The sequence below is a fragment of the Ictidomys tridecemlineatus genome, unplaced genomic scaffold (assembly GCF_052094955.1).
Source record: "Ictidomys tridecemlineatus isolate mIctTri1 unplaced genomic scaffold, mIctTri1.hap1 Scaffold_80, whole genome shotgun sequence".
NCBI classification, from domain to species: domain Eukaryota; kingdom Metazoa; phylum Chordata; class Mammalia; order Rodentia; family Sciuridae; genus Ictidomys; species Ictidomys tridecemlineatus.
Window position 1 is genome coordinate 248,485 of NW_027525947.1, and position 24,416 is coordinate 272,900.

The 24,416-nt window shown below is 38.7% G+C and overlaps 1 pseudogene; it reads left to right on the forward strand.

Moving 5' to 3' along the window:
• The first annotated feature begins 7,612 nt into the window (after positions 1-7,612).
• Positions 7,613-24,416, forward strand: part of LOC144374644 (coagulation factor XIII A chain-like) — a 48,900-nt pseudogene continuing 32,096 nt past the window's right edge.

The window sequence follows — 24,416 nt, forward strand, 5'->3', positions numbered from 1 at the left end:
GCAAAGCACAGAGGGGTGGCGCCCGGGAAGGCTTAAGCCTTTCCCGGGTGACACCTCAGCAGGGATATCTGGGGGTCAATCCACAGACTCTACTGGAGAACACACGGAGCTGGAGCTCCGTCCTTCTCTAGTCAAGACCTTCTCATGGACTGAAGACCTTCTCCTCTAGTCGCTGCCTTGGCAACTAGAACTCTCCTTCTCGTCCAATCACCTGCCTTTGCTCCTGTGACCTCACAAGCGACCCTCCACATGATTCTAGTAGTCACCCACCCATCCCCCCCCCCCCCCCCCCCCCGCCAACTGGTCCTTTCTGGCTTTCCTTAATGTCTCATTTCTGGTCCATCCTAAACTAGCCCACTCCACTTCACCATCACTCCCATCCCCCATTCCTGGTCTGGTACCTCCTTTTCTGAACTACCAAATCCCACCCATGACTTGTCACAGCTAGTCTATGGTTCCAGGCTCCCTCCCCTTCAATCTCTTTGAGGTTCCTTGAAGCCCCACCCCAAGATCCCTCTGATTAGGAAAGGGGAAGGTGAATAGAACTGTGAGTGAGGGTGTAAACTGGAGACAGTGGCCTGCTTTATTTTTAAGGCGGGGACAGGTGGGGGCAGAGAGATGGACATTAGTCTTCAGGCTAAGATCTTGAGATTCTTATCTTTATCCGTAAGGGAAGAAATTATTTAATTCAAAAGCATATTTTTAATTCTCATTTTGTGCTACCAAAGCCCTAGCATGGTGTGGGAGTGGATGAAAATCAAAAGACAAGATATCTGGTCCTGGTCGGAAAAAGTCCACAACTTAGTGGGAACCAACTGACAAAACCGATTGTCAGAGAAGAAAGCTAGTAGCTAACATTTCTTGAAAGCTTTATGTCCAGTTGTTATTCTGAAGGAAATTTTATTTTATTTTTTCTGACCTCTAAGAGGGATCTTACATTTTTCTACTTCCCTTTCCAAGACTATTCCCTCTTTTGCACTGTGTAATCTTGAATTTAAATCTGAATTAGTTGCATTGATTTTCCCTTGTGTTAATAGTCAAATTATGATACAATTTGAATTATTGAAATGCATATGGAGGGGTTTCTTTTCTTATTTTTAATGAAAACTCACGTTTTTTAAAATTAGCACCTAGGGGACTATAGGTGGAGACTTAATATGTAGAGTCATCAGCATGATAATTGTGATTAAATAAACACAAATCAGTTCATGACAGATGATTTCACTTACTATTATAATCAGCTTTCTCCTCTATAAAACAGCACAATTAGTCCTAAATTGACATTCACTAATTGTATATTAGAGTTTCAAGGAAAACAATGAAGAGTTGGTGACTAGCATAATGATTGAGATGTGTTTTGACATCAGTAATTATTATTATTTTTAAGATGGGGGTCTTGCTATGTTGCCTAACCTGATCTCCAACACCTGGACTCAAGCAATCCTCCTGGCTTGGCCTTCTGAGTAGTTAGGACTACAAGTCACCAAACCAGCCCAGTAATTATTGTTTAGTAGATCTCTTTTTGGACACTAAAATCACTACTAATATGATTGTATATGTTTGAAATTGGTTTTAGGAGCAACATACAGATTTGATGCAATTCCCATCAAAATACCCATGAATTGGTGTGAATATACTTAATATACAATGAGAGATATGAAAAATTGTGCTCTATATATGTAATATGAATTGTAAAGCATTCTGTTGTCATATATAAATTTAAAATAATAATAATAATAATAAATGTCATTTTTCCAGAACTAGAACAAACAGTCCTGAAATCCATTTGGAAGAATAAAATATTCAGAATAGCCAAAACAATTCTAAGTCAATAAAGCAAGCTGGAGGCATCATCACAATACCTGACTTCAAATTGTACTACAAAGCTATGGAAATAACCACTGCATGGCTCTGTCATAAAACCAGATACATAGACCAATGGGAAAGAAGAGAAGACACAGAAAAAGATCCAACACAGTTAACACTCATCTGATTCTTGACAAAGATGCCTAAAACATATTGGGAGAAAAGACAGGCTTTAAACAAGTGGTGCCAGGAAAATTGGTTATCCATATGTAGACAAATAAGATTAGACCCTGTACAAACTTGAAAGAGATCAAAAGCCCAGGAATTAGACCAGAAACTATGCAAATCCTTGGAAGAAAATATACATTTGAGACTCCAGCATATAGGTACAGGCAATGACTTTCTTTTTAGAACTCCTAAAGCTCAGAAAATAATGACAAAAGTTAATAAACAGAATGGCATCAAATTAAAAAGCTTCTGCACAGCAAAGGAAACAATTAGTAACATGAAGAAAGAACCTAAGGAATTGGAGAAAATATATTTGCTAACTACTCTTTTTTTTTTTAAGAGAGTGAGAGAGAATTTTTTAATATTTATTTTTTAGTTTTTGGCGGACACAACATCTTTGTTTGTATGTGATGCTGAGGATCGAACCTGGACTGCATGCATGCCAGGCGAGCGTGCTACCGCTTGAGCCACATCCCCAGCCCTGCTAACTACTCTTTGACACAGGATTAATATCCAAACTATATAAGAAACTTTTAAAAACTTAACACCAAAACCTCAAATAACCTAGCTTAATTGGGCAAATGAATTAAAAAGATACTTCTCAAAAGAAGAAATAAAAATGGACAACAAATCTATAAAAATGTTCAACATCATTAGCAATTAGGGAAATGCAAATCAAAACTACAGTGAGCTTTCATCTCACTTTAGTCAGAATAGCAGCCATCAAGAATATGAACGATATGGGGCTGGGGTTGTGGCTCAACAGCACATTGCTTGTCTAGCACGTGCAAGGCCCTGGGTTCGATCCTCAGCACCACATTAAAAATAAATAAATAAAAATAAAGGTATTGTGTCCAACTACTTAAAAAAAAGAATATGCACAATAATAAATGCTAGAGAGAATGTGGAGAAGAAGGGACACTTTTTTCTCTGTTGATAGGATTATAAATGAATATAACCACTATTGAAATCAGTATGGAGGTTCCTCAAAAGACTAGGCAGGAAACCACCATATAACCAAGCTATACAACTACTCAATGTTTATCCTAATGAATTAAAGTCATAATACTAGAGTAGTACATGCATACCCATGTTTATAGCAGCACAATTCACAGTTGCCAAACTATGGAACCAAACTAGGTGCTTATCAAGAATGAATAAATAAAGAAAATGTGGCATATACACACAATGGAGCTTTATTCAGCCATAAAGGTGAATTATGTCATTTGCTGGAAAATGGATGAAACTTGAGAACATTCTGTTACACAAAATAAGCTAAACTCATAAGATCAAGGGAGCCTATGTTTTCTCTCGGATGTGGAAGCAAGAGAGGAAAAAGGAAAAAAAAGTGAAAATCAAATGGAGATCAGTAGAGTGTAGGAAAGAGACCAGGAGAGGGAGGAGTGAAGGGAAAATACTGGGGAATGATATTGGCCAAACTGTAGTGTTATATTGTGCATGTGGAAATATGTAATGACAAATACTGCCATGATTTACGACTATAATGTATCAACAAAAAAATGGAAAAAATAAAAGAAAGCAAACAAAAGAACAAAATTGCTTTCATGTATATATGTATGTATGTATGTATGTATGTATGTATGTATGTATGTATACAGCCTAGCCAAACATCTATTGTGAGCATAACATTAATACTCTGGAACAGTGTTGAGCAAATCATAGCTGTAAGCCTGACACTGTTTTTTTAAATTGTTCCCTTTATTCCTTTTTTCTCTTTCGTTCTTTCTTTCTTTCTTTCATTCATTCCTCTCTCTCTCTCCCTTCCCTCCTTCCCTCCCTCCATCCCTCCCCCCCCCTCTCTCTCTCTTTCTTTCTTTCTTATTTCCCAGGCTGGCCTGAACTCCTAGGCTCAAGTAATCTTCCTGCCTCAGCTTTCTGAGTAGTTGTGACTGTTGGAGAACACCACGGTGTCCAACAATGACACTTGATTTTGTAAACAAAGTTTTATTAGAACACAGAAGCTAATATTATTTACCCATAGTCTAGGCTGTTTTTGTGCTACACTGGCATTTGAGTGGCAATTAAGACTTGCCTACAAAGTCTAATATGTTTATTATCAGTCTCTTTTCAGAAAAAGTTTGTTGATCCATGATTAGATTATAGACTAAAGTCAGCAGAATGAATACATAAACATTTCTTTTCTTACGACTAAAATTGGCTGTATGAAATGAGATAAATGATCTATTAATTGCCAAGATATATGTCTCTTCCCTATAGAAAGTGTGTATTCAGGACTAGAAATCTTGGCACTGTGTCATGTCAAATGTAGGAAAAAACCTGGCAGTTCATTTTGATGAGACTTAAGAAATTTCTTTTCCAGGGCATTTTGAGGTGTATCTAAAATTTGTAGATAATACAGGGAAGAACATTTTAATCTGCAAATAGATTATGTTCATTATTAGTTTGTAATCATTTCACAACTATCATATAATATTAAAGCATCATAAGAGACTGCCTATCATAATAGAAACTTTTATGACTCTAGCCATTAACTTGTATTTTTCTACTTATTGTAGACCCATACTTTTAAGCTAGTGCTATTGGTAAAATATATGATTATTTAACTCTGATTGCCTTACTAATTTTGACCAGTTTATTTTTCAGATATCCATTTTGGGGTTTACTCTTTCAATTAATTTTGGGTTCCATGGGCAATGAAATTGTTGTTGAGTATGTAAGATGTTGCAGTTTCTATGTAAGTTCACCTAAGTGCTTCTACCACTATTGATGGGCAAGGATATAACTAATTTAGTACTTTTACTTGAAACTGTTATAGTTCTACTGTACGGGATTTGTTTTCCTGACACAAAAAAAGTATAAAACTAGAAAAACTAAACATTTTCAGGTATTAATTTCAGAGAGATGAAGCTCAAGTAAGATGGTGGTCATACTGAGTTAAGGAGAAAATTATCAAAGTGCAAGATTATCATAGTGGTTGGAATTTTGTGGACAAGAATGTCTGAGCTATTTATGGTGGGTGCAATGTGATTATGTGTGTGTGTTAGAGAGAGAGAATACTAAAAGCCTGGAGGAAATTTATTTTTGATATGAATGTACCAGATGAGACTCTTTAAGGCTTAGCAGAGGTTGACTGCTATAAAGGAGACTGAAGATGATGCTAAATGGCAATGTTGGAAGAAATTAGGTTTTCAGCAGAGTCAGGTTGCAGCAGCTTCACTAATATATCAGGTACTTAATTAAGAGTTCATAAATAAGCCTTAGCAAAAAGAACCACACAAAAAAGAGTAAAGGGAAAATGGTAGACCTAAATTTGAAACCAAAATTGATTCATGCTGAAAATGTATGAGGCAGCCAGAAAGGAAAAAGGAAAAGAAAGGTGTGTGTGTGTGAAAGGAATCTGAGGGCAATCAAAGGGAGATCAGTAGAATAGAGGAAAGGGATCAGGGGAGAGAGGAAAGCAGGTAAAAGAGAAATACTCAAGAATGATATTGGCTAAGTTTTATCACTATATTGTACATATGTATGAAAACATAACAACAAATCCCACCATTATGTACAAGTATAATGCACCATGAAATATGGAAATAAAGAAAAATACCAAACCTAGTGAGGCACGGAATATGCTTATAATCCCAGTGACTCAGGTGGATGAAGCAAGAGGATCACGAGCTCAAAGCCAGCCTTAGTAAATAGAGGTGCTAAAGCAGCTCAGCAAGACCCTGTCTCTCAATAAAATACAAAATAGGTCTGGGGATGTGGCTCAGTAATTGAGTACCCTGAGTTCAATCTCTGGAACCAAATAATAATAATAATAATAATAATAATAATAATAATAATAATAATAATAATAATAATAATAATAATACCAAATCTAATATGATCAAAACAATTCACCAGTAATTAGCCTGCATGACACATAAAACAGAATATCCTTTATAGGAAGAAAACATAATCCAGACTTCCTATGATGTATCATCTATAAATGACCAGAATATAATTAAAAAAAATTTTTTGGTACCAGGGATTGAACCCAGGGGTGCTTAACCATTGAGCCACAACCTCAGCCCTTTTTTGCATTTTATTTAGATACAGGGTCTCATTGAGTTGCTAAGTGCATCCCTTAGTTGCGGAGGCTAACTTTGAACTCTTGATCCTCCTGCCTTAGCCTCCTGAGTCGCTGGGATTATAGGCATGTAGAATATCATTAAATTTTGCCAGAATGCAAAGAAGATAGAAAAATGAGAACCACAAGAGAAAATATCACATATAAAAAAAGTTCCGTGAGCTGACCCAGATGTTAGGATTAGCAGAAAAAAATTTAAATAGTTTTTATAACTAATTTCAAGGAGTTAAAGAAAAGCTTAATCATAATGAATACGTAGATATGGGTGTCAACATATAAATGAAAAATTTCTTTTAAAAGAAATAAAAAGTACGGTATTGGAAACGAAAAATTCATGAAACAAATCTGCAAAAACAGCAAAAAGTTAACTTGGAGATAGACCAATAAAAATTATCTGGTCTAAAAATTAGAAAGAAAAAAATAGAGACTTGGTTACTATCAATACAAAGTGACCTAACATACATATAATTACATTTCTAGAAGAATAGAGGCATAAATTGTACAGAAAAAAAATATTTAAGACAATGATGACTAAAATTATCCCAAATTAACAAAAAAGATGTCAAGAGATTTAGGAAACTCAGTGAATACTAAGGTTAGTTACAAAGCAAATCACATCTAGATGCATCAGAGTCAACTGTAAATGATCAATTAGAAGGAAAAAGGTCTTGAAGGCAATTAGAAAAAAGTGGTGTGTTATGCATTGGTAAAAATGACTAAAATGATAGCTGACTTCTTATCAGAAATGAGAGGTTAAAGTTAATGGAAAGGTTTAAGGTGCTAGAAGACAAAAACTGCTAATCCAGGATAAATCTCTTCAAAACTGAAAGCAGAATAGACATTTTAAAATAAATAAAAAGTAAGAAAATTCAATACCAATAGATCTCTACTATTAACAATGCTAAAAGAACCTCTTCAGGATAAAAGGAGATGATCCATCAGGTAGAAACAGATGCACTGTGTGTTTTAGTTAACTGTGTAATAAACTTAATGGTTTAAAATAAAAATTCTTTGTTATTTTTTCCTTATTCTATGATTTGGCTTTACATAACCTGATGAGTCCTTTGCTCTAGGTATTTATTACTGCTTATGTGGTTTCCTTTCGCAGGGATTGTTTAACCAAAGGTAGAACTGACAAAATCCTCCTACCTCAGCCTCCTGAGCCACTGGAATTACAGGTGTGCACCACCACTCCCGTCGGAAAGCGAAGCAAAATCCAAAGGACCACCAGGTAAAGTGACATCTTACTCCCCTAGTCCAGCCGCCGTCCCCTCTCCACAATCTCTATTTGCAATGGAAATCTTACACCTTCTGGATGAAACAGAATGATGCAAATCTCTGGCCAAACAAATGGGAAGGCAGCAGCCTATAGTCAGTTCTTGGTTCACTTCCGTTAGCCGGTACCGGCTCAAGGGGCGGGCAACTTCGTTCCAACCTTCAAAGGAGGAGTTGGGGCGGGGCTAGGTTTTGCGTATGCTCCCAAGGCAGGTTTTGGGGCATGCTCAGAGCAAGCGCACGCTCACAATTTCCGGTGAGAGCTTTCTTCTGGAGTGGAGGCGGTTTCCTGCGGAGCCCCGCGGTAGGTGGGTGAGTGCTGCGAGTATAATTGCGAGCTTACTTGTTTAGAAGAAGACAAAAAGGGTGTGCTTGGATTTACCCGTGTTTTCCTTCCGAGTTTTTTCCCCTTATGCTCTATAACCTTGGGTTCTGGGAAATGAGAGCCAGCTGGAGAAGCTTTGGTTACTGTGGCAACCATGTGTTACTGATTCTGGTTTTTGAGGATTTGAAAAGAGAATTTGTGTTATAACTCCTCAAAGTACATGCTGGGTCGCATTCAGAGTCACATATTATTTCAAACTCAGGTTTTTAACCACGGAAATTGACTTTAAAAGATTTAATTCTGGTAGTAATGTGGAAAAGCAGTATTTTAGGCAGGGTAACTAGTTAGAAAGCTAATGCAGTGATTAACACAAGTGAAACAATAGGCATTTTTTCTTCATTAGGTATATTACATTGAAGTTTGGTAACAAAATCAACTTGGAAGTATTTGAAAGCAGTCTGGTTTGGTAATGGTCCTTGTGTTCAATTTCTGATGCAGAGGATGCTGTCTATCTGGACAATGAGAATGAAAGAGAACAATATGTCCTGAATGACATCGGGGTCATTTTTTACGGAGACTTCAATGACATCAAGAGTAGAAGCTGGAGCTATGGTCAGGTGAGCTGCTTAAAATTTGTCATTGTCAAGGCGTTTTTAGTTAATATATTTTTTTTGTCACATACATTACTGCAGGGTCCCATACATTGATATTAGACAGGTACAATTTCCTACTTTTCAGGATCTAAGACTCAGAGACAGAAGGCATTAGAGTAGAGACTTATAAAGGCAACTGCATAATTTATCAGCTGAAACCACATATCTTCCTCTGATGACAAATGTTACAGAGATCAGAGATTCTGTGGATGTCATGGCTCCAATTGAGAAATACTTTGGCATCTTAATATAATGAAATCTCATTAAGTCAACCTAGAATGGATTGAAAACCTCATTTTCTTATTTTTTTTTAAAAAGGTGTTTTGATAGCAATGCAAAGAACACTGCAAGATGTGTGTCTGACTAAAAGAAAAACTTTAAAAAATTATTAGTCTGAGATGCCACTAATTAAAAAAAAGACTATTAGCATTTTTATCAAGGAAGGGCCACTGGACTTTTACATAGACACATGTTATCAGCTGCAACCTCAAGTTACTGTCTAGATATAAAATAGCAAGTGGTATTTCCTTAAGATATTCAAGAATTCAAACTTTCAATTTGGTGTCTTTAACAATGGTGCAGATGAATAATATTTTGCCACATTTCCATACATGAATGCCCGGTCTATGATTCAAAATGCTTTTTTTTTTTTTGTTAGCACTACAAGAAAAGGTGAATGTATAATTTCTCAGCGATTCCTGGCTGAGATGACTATAACTGTGCATTATTTTTCTGAGTATCCAGAAAACCTTGGAATCTCAGAGATTCCACAGAACCTGACTACAACAAGTCACATGATACATTCATAACTTCTGGTGTCTTGCTTTGACCTCCATATGGGATTTCCATATGTCTTTCACCCTCAGCCCCAGGCTGACCATTGGGACTCATGTCATGAACTCTTATTGCCACCAGCCAGCTTTGTGACAAGCTTCACCCTAACTTCTGAGAATGCTCTATCTAGTGTCCAGGCTTGCCCACCTATGTTTCTGATATCCTGCCAAGCTAAGATTTATGTTTGCTTGCCTTGTTTTTAGATTCTTTCCTGGCTCCCCAGATAAAAGCCCTCTCCTTCCTCAGAGACATCACCTTTGACTACTGTCTGTTGTCCAGTGCCTTTATGTTAGATCCCCATTTTCTAGCCGTAATGTGATGTCTTAGTCTGTTTTCTGTTGCTATAACAGAATTCCTGAGGGTGAGACTTTATAAAGGAAAAAAATCTATTTAGCTCATGGTTTTGGAAGCTCAGAGTCCCAGGTTGGAAAGTCCCGTCTGTTCAGCCTCTGGAAGGTCCCCCTAGGCTGTATCACAAGATGATGGAGAAACAAAAAGAACTAGCCATGTACATGGCGTGGGCTTGCTTTATAAGCTGTTCTCACAAAAACTAACTCACTTGTGAGACCCTTTATGGCCCTAACTTGACTCTCTTCAGATAGTTAATGGGGGGAAGGTTATCAAGGTAAGTAGAAAGGAAAATAAGGAGTCAGGGTCAGGGTGCTCCGAGCCAGCATGCCTTCAGGTAGGCACCCTTGATCTCAGGCCCTATGGCTACCATCATTCAAAAGAGACCATTAGTTTATGTCTTTCAGCCAAAATAATCAGCCATACCCGTTGCTTGCAGAGATACAGGGAATAGTGAACTTTGTAAATTTCTTTAACTCAAGAGCCGCTAGCATGTTCACAAACACAACGGAGATGTGTGGCTTACGGGAACCAGAATAATGAGTTCTTTATTTATCTTATAGCTGGAAAACTGGTGGAAATACAGATTACTGCACCCAGTGCATCAGTTTGAGGTACCCCCAAGAGTTGATACTCTAACCAGATTTAGTACAGAAGGAGTTGGTAATGAGCCAGAAAGATGGTGGTCTCTGTCACCAGTACTCAGGTCGGTGACATGCAAGGTTCCTGTATTTAAAGTTGTCTCCTCTCGCTGTGTCCTACAGTGTAGGCAGAGACTCCCCATCTGGCCAGCTTATTATTATTTGGCCTTTATTCCTCTCAAAGACAATGCTGGTGTCCCTGTGGCCAGCATTCCTTCTAAGGAAGCTGAATTGGCTCGTGGGCTCTGCCCACGATAATGCTGTCTACCTGCTCTGAGCCTAAGATATTATCTAAGTGAAACTCCCTTGGCCCTGAGGTCATCAAAGGGGTACCGTAGAGGACAGTTGCTATGTGCAGTCTCCTTCTATTGGGGGTGCAAGCTAAGTGGGCCTGAGGACCTTTCTGTGACACACCTTAGAGCCACTTATTTTCAAGACACATAAGAACTCGTGTTACTTCCAAGGTCAAAAGACTTCCGAGTGACTCTGTCAATCAGTCCTTCCTTCACCTGCAGTCATATCTTGGATAGCTCTTTTAAATTAACTTGTACAATTTTTCAAAGAATTTTGAGTCAGCTCATGACCCTTGGACACGTCTGCTCTCTAGTAGTTCTTTTGTATTTCTAGCATCCTTTGATGTTCCTCTGTACGTCACTGAAAAAATTTTTTATAAAGGTACGTCACTGAAAAATTTTTTTATAAAGAACTTCTTTCTTCCACTTTAGCAGTTCATACTAAACATTCTGGGAGATCACTGTGTAGAAAATACACATTTTTTTTTAGGCACTAAGTTGTGATTTTATTTATTTTTATTTTCTGTAGAGACTTTTTTTTTATATATCAGAGATTGAACCTGGCGGTGCTTAACCACTGAGTCACATTCATTTCTAGCCCTTTCTTATTTTTTTATTTTTAAGACAAGGTCTTACTAAGTTACTTAGAGCCTCACTACATACGTAGCTGAGGCTGGCCTCAAACTTGCAATCCTCCTGCCTTAGCCTCCGGAGTCTCCAGAATACAGAAACTATCTTGTTTTAAGAGTGGTTATTAAGTAGCTTCTCATTTTTCCCCCCAAAATAGTTTGAAGATGGCATCCTTGATGCTTGTTTGTACGTGATGGACAGAGCACAAATGGACTTCTCTGGTAGAGGGAATCCCATCAAAGTCAGCCAGGTTGGATCTGCAATGGTAAGCAACTTCTATTGATGGCTGAAAACTACCACGTGCACCACTTGCCTCAGCATAGTTGTTGGTTCATTAAAAACTGTTGAAATAGCAACTCACACTTAATAGACTTTTATTTGTGACACTCTGACTTATGACACCCTGCATAGCTCTTGACTTCTCTGAGCTTGTCATGTGCTGTAAAACAAAAATTTTATCTCAATACTGTATGTTTCTTGGGCTTCAGTCAAATGCTGATAGATATCATCCTACTGCACAGTTATCCTTAAGAACCTCTTGCCTGGCAACTAAGAACTGACTTTAAAAAAATACATCAATGACTAATCAAAGGGTCGATCAATCAAACATCAAGGAGCACAAAGATGTACAAGACCCAGATTTTCCCCACATTTACACTGGTGTTAAGAGTAAACAATAAATAGCTCTATAGAATTCTAGTCTCTATAGCTGTGATATCTCACCAGAGAGCTTTATTGCTTCTGAAGTGGATATCAATTCTGCCCAGTCATCTAATAAGGTAGGTGCAATAGGTATTCCCATGCCATTTTAAGGAAGCAGGGTGATGTCAGTTTTTAACTCCAAAGCTAGACAGGTTCTACATTTCATGCTACTCTTTGTAGGCTATCGTGAAATGTCTTTGAGGATACAGAGATCCTGCAGTGGGATGGCTGAAAAGGATAAAGAATACCCATGAGTGGGAAGCTTGGAGCCAGGGTTAGAAGCAGATTAAATGGGACCCTGGGTACTCATACACCAGCATACAGCTCTTGGTGGAAAAAACATATGTATCACATTTGGTTCAGGAGCATAATATTCCTGAAAAAAAAATCTTAAAACAGGCTCTATTTCATACAAAGACTGAAAATTTGATTTTAGCAATGTCCTTAAGTTTTATAAAACATTCTCCCTGAAGAATTTTATCTTTGAGTTGAGTTTATATATTCTTTTTTTGAGGGAGAGGGGGTTACTGGCGATTGAACTCAGGGGCACTCAACCACTGAGCCACGTCCCCAGTCTTATTTTATTATTTTATTTAGACACAGGATCTCACTGAGTTGCTTAGAGCCTCGCTTTTGCTGAGGCTGGCTTTGAACTTGCAATCATTCTGCCTCAGCCTCCCCTGAGCTGCTGGGATTAGAAGTGTGTGCCCCCGTACCCAGCTATATATTATTTTGACTTAAACAAAATCAGTATTGCTGACATACAAATATTAGTCCAAGGATGATATGGCATGTAATTTCTTATGGTGGTTTCTATTTTTTCAGAACTAAGTTACTTGTAAATTTAGGACATGTGAGGACGTAAAAAGTGGAGGTGGTTTTAGGATGAGGGTGCAGCTCAGTGGTAGAATGTGTGTTTTAACATGGGTCAGGCCCCAAGTTCAATTCCAGCACTGAAATAAATTAAAAAGTGACTTTGTTTTCTGTTGTTAGTTATACTACATAATGAAAATACAATGATTTCTAAAGATTTTGGAAATATTATACTAACCATGGATAGCAATATATATTAGACCTGCAATATATATTAGATAACTATTTTTCCTACTTCAAAAAAAATTTTCACTTTTTTTCTCTTCTTAGAAGTTACCACAACAAGTTTGCAGTGGGAAGGGAAGAGCTAGGAGTTATTAAATACAAATTAATTCCTTCCTAAGCGATATTTAATGGCATGGCTCTCATCCTAAGCTTACTCACACATTGGGTGTATTTTTACAAATCCAGAAATCCCTGAAACACAAGTCAACACAGGAGGAAAGCAGAAAGGGAACATCTGACATAATGCTGTCTCTAGTGGCCTCTGGCCAAGCAGAAGTTGTTAGGTATGGAATTAAGTCCGAAGTGCTATTGCAAATTGCCTTGAAATATTTTTTTAATTACAAACAGCCTATGAAGTTCTAATTTGGAAAATGTATATCCCCAGTTACAAGGTTTGGAATTAGAGAGTCTGTCTGGGCAATGGTTTGGCTCTGGTTGGATTTGGCTTTTGGAAGGGGAGACCGAGACCATGTATGTTAAGGAGTAGAGCATCTCTACTCTTACCTGACCAATTTTAAGCCACATCTGTAGTTCCTTATCCTTGATCACAACACAGAGAAATTGTGATGGTTTACAAAACCCTTTCATATCTGTGATCTCCTTTAATCCTTGCAACAGCTCTGTGAGTCATTCCAACATCTATTCGGTTGTGGTGATCTTTAAAAACTAAAATATTGAGCCTCCAAAAAGAGAAAACAACCCTAAGAAAAAAGTCTCAACTGGTTTTTAATCCTTAGGGCCGTTGGGCTCCTGTTCGCAAATCCTTGAAATTCAAAATTTCGGAAGTGAAATTTCATGAAATTTGATATTTCTTAAAATCATTAAAATTCTGAGTGCAGTTAAACAAAGATCTTGGGGAGGGGAAAAATCCTTCAAATTTCTCAAAGGTTTACCTTAAAGTATGAAAAGTTGTATTTAGAAAACCCAGCAAGAGCTCTGAGTTAGAGTCTAGCAGGAATCCAGATTCACAGGAGGACAGGCCTCTGTATGCACTCCAGGAATGAGGCCCAGGCTTCAGGAGCAACAGAGCTTGATGTACCAGGTGTTTTGTTTTTATTCTGAGTCCCTCTCAAATGCCTCACAGCCTGTTGCAGAGTCTGGAATTCCTCTCATAGAAAAACCAACTCTCAGAAAGAGATGCATGTGACACACCAATCCTCCCGAAGGTGGGACACAGTAACTTCAGTGCATGCCAAGACCAGGGCAATGGCAGGCAGACTTTCCTAAGTGTAGCCAATGCCAGGAAGGAATGGGCACAAACAGCCCTGCCCTAGTTGGGTACCTGAAGAAAATGGAGCTGAGTAGGGGCAAGAAGCACATGCATGACCTGGGACCCTCAGACAAATTGACTTACTGTGGTTATGGCTGATTCTGGCATCCGTGAAGTTTATCATGAAGTTTTCTTTAAAAGCAAAGTAACAGTAACCCAAAATACAGAGGCAAGGAAACACTGTGCATGGTGCTAAAAAAGCACAGAGAATGACTGAAACTGAGCAGACTTTCTAATAACAATCATATGCACTTGGATTTTAGGTGCACAGTCCCCAGCTAAAAACCTTTATGGTCCAGTGTACATGACCTTGACTAATCGTTGTGAGGCCTCAGATGTCAGTAGCTCCTTCTCCCATCCACACCAGTTGTGACATCCCAAGATGTCTTTGGATATTGTAAAATGCTCCCTTGGGGTAAAAGGTCATTCCTAGTGAGAACCACAGCATTTAGCCCCTCTTCATCTCAGTTTTCCTGGCTGTGAAACAGAAATAACATTTTCTCCTGGCCTTCATAGAGGATTAATTTGTTCAAAGCCTGCTGGTTTTATTCTGCCAAGGAATAGACAGTGGAGACAGCATTGCATACAAAGGACCAGGTCCCATGTCAGGAGATAGGACCTTGGATCTGTTTCTGCTGCTAACATAATATGTGAGCTGGGGCCAATAACTCAACTACAGGGTTCACTTCTTCTTGAAATTCAAACTTTGTCTCTGTACTCAAATCACATTTGTAATTTCCATTGACAGCAAGAATTTTGTGTTTTTTCTTTTTAATTCTTCAAAACAAAGTTCTCCTTTCTTCCATTTTTCTCCCTTATACATTCAGTATACCCGTCTTATTGTGGGTTGCTGTTACTTTTCTTTCAAATAGAAGTAAGAAAACTTCATGATAATCTGGACACCCTTGGACTACTGGACTTTCCCAAGAGAAAAGAAAAATCCTGTAATCCCCTTGTCTGGGGATTGGGCCTGAGATTTTTATAGCCTCACCTAAGCCAATTTTATTTAGGCTTTTCTAAATACTGATTTGTGCATTTTATAAAATCTATACTAAAGATTTGTTTAAGAGAGAAAAGGGGAAAAAAAGAGGAAATTAGAAAAAAAAGACGACATTTGTCCAACGTTGTGCTTCTTCTCTTAAATTGCACCCCTTGATTGCTGTTTCCTTTCCACCTCATTTCTAATGTGACAGTCTCCACCAAGAAAATTGCCAGGAAATGTGCCAGGAGAAGTTAAGGAGGATGCTTTGTGCCATCTGAAAATCCACTTCACTCACATGCCATTAGTAAAGCATGCCAGCCCTAAATTGCTATGAAGCCACCAGACGTGGATTCTGAGCTCCCCGTCATAGTATCAAAACGCTTATTCCCTGACAGGTGACAAGAACAGTCTGGTCCTGGGGAGAGGGGGTGGCAGTGATAATACCCCATCATTACTGCTGCTGGTTACCTGTCCATGCCGGCTTTGCCCCGTGACTAATTGGATTTGGCAGGAACGGTAGGCAGAGCTCTTTCCCCAGAGAGATGAAGTTGCTGCTGCAGAGGCCTCTGCTACTGCAGAGAAGGGCTTGCTTAGTCACCGTGAACCCTCTGAGCCTCTCACCTTCATGCCCACTTGTTCCTCTGTATGGTGAGATTTTACCCATAAAAGAAGATCTGTGTTGAAAGTAGCACATGAGATCTGGAAGATTCTCCAGGGGACTTTTTGATGAGGAAAGGAGAGGCCTTGGGAAGGGATGTCATTCACTCAAGGTCACACCACTAAAAAAAATGGCTGAGCTAGAACTAGATATTGCCCTTGCTCTCAGTTCGTATCGCTTTAGAAGGCTCCTACCAACACATTATGACAAATAACACAGCTCTCTATCGAATTGAGCAGCTGTCTCATAGAAAAGAAAAAGCCCCCAAGCAATTGAGCTCAGAACAGGTAGGTGAATTTCAATAAACAGGAATAAACGAGGAAAGGTGTAAATCAGAAGATTCCAGATAGAAGAAGTCAATGGGTGCCTTGGAAAGAGGTCCCAAAAGGATTAGGTACCACATGTGGTATAATGGTGCTGGTGATGAAGATAGCAGTGGTGGTGGTGGTGGTGGTGATGATGGTAGGTGATGGATGGTAGGTTTTTTTCTTTCCATCACCATGGTGGTGACGATATGGTTATGATGGTGGCAAGCGTGGTGGTAATGGTAAGGATTAATGGTGGTGGTGGTGGCAATGGTAATGGTGGTGGTAACAATAGTGGGGTGATGGTAATAATGATTATAGTGGTGGTGGTGATGTTGGTAGTGGTGGCAATGATTGTGATTGTAGGAAAACACTCACCCACTCAGTCATTCATTCAACAAGTATTTATTGAGCCTCAGCACTACCAATCTGGGCACAAGAGCCCAGTCATGAACAAAACATTGTTTCTACGTCAACAGAGCTTATAGTTTAATAGAATAGACAGACTAGTAAATAGAAAACTTCAACATGATATAGCAAATTCTCTTGTGGAATTAAACATACGATTGTTTAGGAAAACAAATCTCTCAAATTTAGCTAAAAGTTTCCCCAGGACTAAACCCTGAGTGTTGAGATATTGAATCAAAAGATAGAGGAATGGCTAACAAAGACCCATAGCAATAATAAGCCACACTATTATTCAGAGAAGCCCTCTCTCCACAGTGGAAATTATATCCACATTGTCAGTCACTAAAGCATAGTAAGGGGATATATCGATTTGCTCCTCTTGGGACTTGTGCGTTTTGCAATTCAGGAAACACAAGGTTGCCACAACTCAAGTTTGTCCCATGGGGTCCCAACACCCACACTTGCTTGATTCCTTGAAACTCTATTTTGATTCAATTATAGTGATTTAAAAAAAAGGTGATATTAATGGGGGGAAATTTGAAGGTGGTAGGGAAGAAAATGTCAATATAATTACATATTTTAAAATTCCAGGGCTTTCCACTGTTGCCAGACAGGACTTTCCAGCTTCTCTTTAGGTGTGCACGTTTATTTTTAACCCTAGTCTTTTGCTAATATCGAACCATGGTGCCATCATTAATCCCCATTAATACCTTGTTCTGACTGTGCCTTTGGGGAATTAACTCAAGATTGAACTTTTTTAACCAATCGATGTTCTGCGTACTCTTTAGTGTACCTAAAAAGAACTTGGACTCCAGCTAGTAAATCTAACAACTGGAGGCAGATCCTGAGTTCTTCCAGAGCCCAGCACAAGATGCATAGCTATACACCTTTGAGACCAAATGGGTTTCATGGCTTCTGATTCTCAAGCACCAGTGATCCCACAGATAAACTGAAAGTAAGGCTAGTTTTTTTTTTTTTTTTTGTCCATCTTTTCTACCTTTTCCCCTGAACCAGTATTTAGAAAGGGTTTTTTTTTTTCTTTCCACACATGAAAAAGACAGTCATGCCCACACTGCTTTGAGTTGTTGCCACGCAACTACACAGGGAATTTACTACAAAACCATGTTTTGAATAGTTTTTCCTCTAGTTGTTTACTTGCCCACCTTGAATGGAAAGCTGAACATTCAGAAGACTTCTTCATGCAACAAACCTTCATTTAAAATATTCAGATTGCATTTAAAATTTTGCTTGAGTTAGAAATTCCACATCCTGAGTCATTCTGAATGAACTTCCGAGTCAGAAATAAATACATAAACTCTCTGATCATACAATTCACCGCAGTATGATTCCCTAACAGTTTTCATTTTAAAAATACTTTTAAATGTATGAAGCAATGTCTAACTGCTCCTTTGGTTCAGAAGACAACCAACCCCTGCCTCCTTTCTTGGAATGAACTGTCAAAGAAATCTGAGGACTCAGGTGGTTGGTGGCCATTGTCTCCAACCTTTTACCACCAAGGAGCTTTTTCCCCATATCACGGAATGAATCTTGTGTCTATCAAGAAAAGCATGATTACGTAAGAGTAATTTGTTTTCCCATTTCATTCTGTGCCTGGTTTATATAATTGCCAACCAGAACTTCCAGTGGTAATGGCGGTGGTAATGATCAGTGCCACCTCATCAATGCAACCACACTGATGTAATTCAGTGCCACCTTTGGGAGAATAAACATACAACCTCTGCTTGGTGTTTTGTAAGAGTGATACGACTTACTAACTTGCTGGATCCTAGAAACCAAAATTCCCAAGTTGATGGCCATTGTCAGATGGAGGCTCCATGGTAGAGTCAAGGCTCCTGCCCAGAGTTTCTGTGTCTCAGATCTATTGACTTTTATTTGAGGTTATTATCGTCTGTCTCCATGATTCATGCCTGGGTATCAGGGAAGACATTCTTCAGTTTGGAATGGCAGAAAAAGGAGAGGCCTCTGGTGGTGTTTGTAACCATTCAAATGGCAACACAACTCAATCTGTAGGAGCTCCCATGGTGGCCACCTTTGGAGAATCTTCTGATTAGTAGAAAGGTATGGCAGTCCAATATAGTAAAATACTAAATTACCACTTATGAAATGATTTTGTTTTTTAAATCCTAACTTAGAGTCAAAGTACTCCTAAAAATCGAAGGTATTTCTGTAATTCCTGAATGACCATGGAAATCCAATGATGAAGGGGAAGTCAGAACAAGTCTCCTACATTTTTTATTAAATTGAACCCATAGGTGCTTTACCACTGAGCTACATCCCCAGCCCTTTTTAGTTTTGTTTGTTTGTTTGTTTGTTTGTTTGTTTTTTAATTTGGAGACAAGATCTTGCTAAGTTACTCAGGGCCTCCCCAAACTGCGGATGCTGGTCTCAAAATTGTGATCCTCTTGCCTCAGCCTCCTGAGTTGTTGGGATTACAGGCATGAGTCACACTACACCCTGCATCTAATACATTTCTAACAAAACATGATACCATAAGGTCACCGTATTCACCAGGGATTCTCATTTCTGTTTATTAAAGATTTTCAACAATTTCATTGGAAGCCAATGGAAAAAGAGAATTTCCCTAACAGAAATTATCTTTACAGACACTATTGAGAAATCACATCCGTCCATAAATAACCACTGTGCAGATGAAGAGACTGAGGTATCAGGAAGTTGAGTAACTTTATCCAAGATCACAGGTGGCACTGGAGATGATATCTGGCTGCCTGATCCCTCTGTTCTACCCTCAATGTTACATTTCCCCTGGATTTGCCCTATTCCTGTCCTTTCTCCATATCACATGAGCTCCTTGGCTACAAATATAATGCCTTTTATGTACTCTGTCTGGTTCAATCACGCTCCTTGAGGTGGGCGGAAATGAGGGACAATGAGCCATTTAGACCTCATTTTTTTCCTCTCTGGTAAAAGCCAGAAATGCAATGAAGTTTCCATTTGTGGGCAAACAGCTTGGTTTCTCAATTATTAAGGTTACATTTCTTATGCCTGTTCTTCCCATATTTTTTGGAGAAAAACAGACATTTATTACAAGCCATCTCTCGAATGTGATAATCATAGTCAATCTAAATGTCTTGCTTTCCCTGAATTGCTTCCTGGAATGAGGTTTCAATGCAGCATCTATTTTGTAATCACACAGGCTATTTCTGAAACACGGGGGTGCTTGCTTTTCAGCACTCCCTCCAAGCTGTGCAGCCGAAGCTGCGCTGGTCTCCTGGGACAAATGTCCCCAGGATAGATGGAGAGTCGGCAGTAAAGCCAGAGAGGTCCAGAGGATATGCCCTTCATGCACTTGGGGTTTCTGTCTCATCCTTCTCTTTCCTACCTTCACCTCCTTCCTCTCTTGCTCTATATTTTCCCCTCTCCCTTCCACCCACACCTGTCATTCAAATATCATTGGAGACCGGCCCTGGACCAACCAGCCTTAGACCATGCGGCAGTGATATGGCAACGAAAGAAACTAGACAGCACTTGGAGAGCTTGTCAACTCTCAGTTTCTCTCTTGGCCCACTTTTGGCTATTTCTGTCATGATTGTCAACTAGTAAAATATACTGAGGCCAAATGAGAATCCTCAGTTACTGAGAGAGACACAAGTTAATCGTCTCTTGTGGCAATGATTATCATGAAAAAAATGAATGACTCATGGACATGTACCAAAGGATAGTTGATAGGAGTGGTTATATGTATCACAATGCAGACTAAGGTTAGTTCACGTTGTTTTTCATTTGTTGGAAAAAAAATTATTTGCGCCACTGAATTGCTTTGGTGACTTTGTTGAAAATCAGATAACAAATATAAGTGTGACTGTTCTTCTGGACTCTCCTGTTCCCTTTGGTTTTTGTTGATTCTTATACCATTTCAACCTAGTGTATCGATTATTGGGTTGTTATAGTAAATCTCCAAATCAGGTAGTTTTTCAACTTTGTTCTTTTTCAGTATTGCTTTGGTTACTCTAGGTTCTTTTCATTTCTATACAATTTCAAGAACTTGCCAATTTCAGCATGTCAGTTGGCATCCAAACTAACCCACTGAGGTGACCTCGTAAAGAAATATTAAAAGATGACCTCTACCCATCCTCCCGTGATATCATGTTCATTCATTCAGTAGAATTTATTGAGTGCTATTACTGGGAATACAAAGACAAAAGAGCATGGGAACTTCCTTCCTTTTTTCTCTCCTTTCAGGAATATACGATCTGGTAATGGAAACAAAGAGGACCACACCAATGACATAAGATGACCCTCCTCCTTCCACACCCTAATTGCCTACAGTAATAGCCATTTAATTCATATCAGTGGATTGATCCACTGACTAGGATCTAATCCACCTCTCAGAATCTCATCATTTCGCCTCTGAAAATCCTTGCATTGTCTCACATGTGCGCTTTTGGGGAACATCTCATATCAAAACCATAACTAGTGCCATATGAGCACAGAGTCAGGACATCAAAGAAATAGAAATTTCCAGAGTGAAACCAGCCAAGTGTTAAACAGTCAATAGGCTCCTGACCAGGAGAAGAAGGGGTTTGTGGGTGGAAGGGCATTCATTCAGGAGAGAGCATGACATTTCTAATAATACCAAGGGGAGAGCAGCTTGCTGAACCCACCACTATGAAAAGTGCAGGAGCAGGTGGATGGCTTTCTTTTTCTTGGGATCATGTGTGTGACCCTGTCTATTGTTAAGTGTCATGAAAGCCCTGAAAGAATCAGGGTTGAGGAGCCAGGCAAGGGAGAATATAGGATGACTGCCTCCCTATTTCTTTTCTCTTATGTGAATTTGCTGGGATGCCTGTCCATGGAGTTACCCAATAGAGCGCCTCATCTGCAGGCCTCTCCCCTCCTATCCCTGCTGCAGGACTTGGTCCATTGCAGGGCAGCACAAGAAACAGACAGCTGCATCCCAAGACTAATGGGTTTCCAAATTTTGTTTTCTAGAATTGTTTTCTAAAATATCAATTGAACCCAAGTGCACAAAAGAGAAAGGTTGGAGCAGCTTTTCTTGTAGCAAAGTGGTGACTACAGCTGCCCCCACCAAACTCAGTCCTCTCCTGCTTCACCCTCCAACATGGTAACCACCGAGGTTCATTACAAAATCCCAGAGTGTCATGGAGCACAATTGAACATCCCCTCTCCCACTTCCACCTGCAATTAAGATTGATCCCCACCAGACTGTAGCTGGGGACTTGTGGTTCACAGAACCATGGAAGGATTTTTACAAGTAATAATTCTCATTTCCAAACCTAAGTTTATGCTTTAGAAGCTAATGCATGCTACCCCAAATTTATATCCAGTAGTCTTTGAGAAACTATTACAGATAAGATTAGGTATAAAATTGTTTTCTTATAGAATTTTTTCTTATAGAGAAATCCTAGTCTTTATGAGAAAATCACATTAAAATTTAACAAGATATAATAGATTTATAACAGAGAAAAGTCATTTCATCACAGCCATGTAAAATGGCACACAGAATAAAAAAGTACATTTACATATTTAAAAATCACTGTACAAAATGTAAGTGTCTGTACTACAGGAAATTAGAAAAAATAAGAAATGCCACTTTTTTATTTGCCAGTATCAACTTAAAATCTACTTAAGCCCCCATGACCAAAACTGGAGAGAAGTCCACTGTGGGTCATGCTTTAGGGTTCTTCCTATTCCTTTAGATTTTACTGAAATCCATGTCTTATTCTTACTCTAGGGTGGAGGTCTACCCAGCATGAATGCAGAACCAGCTCATAAGTTCAGGGCAGGCCAAGCATGACCAGTTCTCCTAACTTCATCCCATTCACCAAGGGCCTCGTACCCACAAGGCACTGTGTTTCTACATTTCCCACATTTCCCCAGTGCCTGATGGTCCACCTCCTCCATTACTGAGCCTCCCTTTTTAACCCTCAAGCCATTGTCTCTGCCTCTCCCCATATTTGAACAAGCCCAATTTCATCCCTCCAGGTAGACCTAAGCCTGGAAAGCAAACCAGCAGCCCACACCACTAGGCACTTTTTTCTGATGCAGAAAGGATATTTGGGGGGTCTGGCTTATTTCACTTAGCACAATGTTCTCCAGTTCCATCCATGTACCAGCAGATGTCATGATTTCATTCATTTAGTGTGCCAGAGTAAAACTCCCTGTGTCTAGGTACTACATTTCCGTTATCTAGATGGACACCTGGGCTGGTTCCATGACTTGGCTATGGTGAATTGCACTGCTACAAACATGCATGTAACACTATGGTGTACTGATTTCAGTCCTTTTGGAGTGGGACACCTGGGTCATATGGTGGCTCTAGTCCTAGTCTTTTGAGGAATCTTCATACTGATTTTGAGTGTGGTTGTACTAATTTGCAATTTTACCAACAATGAAAGTGCACTTTTTCCCCCTACATCCTTGCCGGCATGTTATTATTATTTGCATTCTTGATGATTTCCATTGACTCGAAGAAGACAAAAATCTCAATGTGGTTTCAATTTGTATTCTTTAATTGCTAGAGATGTTGAATTTTGTTTCATCTATTTGTTGACCATTTGTATTTTTTCTTTTGCGAATGTCTATAAATGTATGTTTGTTTAGTTCTTTGAAATTTATTTATTGTGTTATTTGGTTGTTTATTTTTTCCTTGGTTTTTTATTTTGTGTGTTGTGTTTTGTGTGTGTGTGTGTGTGTTCAGTTTTTGCATTCTTTATATATTCTAGATATTAATGCCTGGTCAGAGGAATAGCTGGCAAATATTTCTCTCCCATTCTGTAGGCTTTCTCTTCATGCTCTTATTTCCTTTGCTGTGCAGAGGTTTTTAAATTGACATCACTCCACTATGGATTCTTGGTTTTATTCCTTGAGCTTTAGGGTTCTTGTTAAGGAAGTCAGTGCCTATACTGATATATTGAAGTGTTGATCCTATGTGTTTTTTTCTAGCAGTTTCTTATATGAAATGAAGTCTCAGGGTAAAATGGAGTTTGTCTGATCAAGGCACATATAGTTTGGCTCATAACACTATAATAATTATATTTTAAATATTTTGAGGAACCTTCATACTACTTTCCAAAATGGCTATACTAATTTACACCCCCAACAAAGGTGTGCAAGAGCTCTCTTTTCTCTACATCTTTGCCAACACTTTTTGTTCATCTTTTAGATTTCAGACATTCTAACTGGTATAAGATTACATCTTGTTGTGTTTATAATTTGCATTACCCTGATTATTAGAGCTAACAAGCATTGTTTAATATATCTGTTGGTCATTCTTCTTTTGAGAAATGTCTGATCACTTCATTACTCACTTATTAATAGGGTTTGTTTTCTCTATATAGATTTCCTTATTCATTTTGGATATTGGTCCATTTTCAGATGTATGGTTTGCAAATGTTCACCCAGTGCATGGGTGATAATTAAAAATAATATTAATTACCTCTTTACTCTGATGATTGTTTCCTTTGCTGTGCAGAAGCTTTTTAGGTGAACACATCCATTTGTCCATCTTTGTTCTTGTTGCCTGTGCTATGGGGGAGTCCTAAAATCCAAGAAAGATAACATTGCCCAAAGAGATGCTGTGAAGCCTTCTCCTTGTGTTTTCTTCTCCTAGTAGTTTTATACTTTTAGGTCTTATGTTTAAGTCTTTTACTCATTTTGAGTTGATTTTTATATGTTGTGTGACACAAAAAGGATATTATGATAAATAAGCCAGGCTCAGAAAGACAACTGCTGTATGATCTTATTTACATAACGAATCTAGAAAAGTCAGTCTTATAGAGACAGGGTAAGATAAAAAAAAGATCATTACAAAAGACTAGGGAGGGAGTTGGGGAATGGGGAAAGGGAAGATATT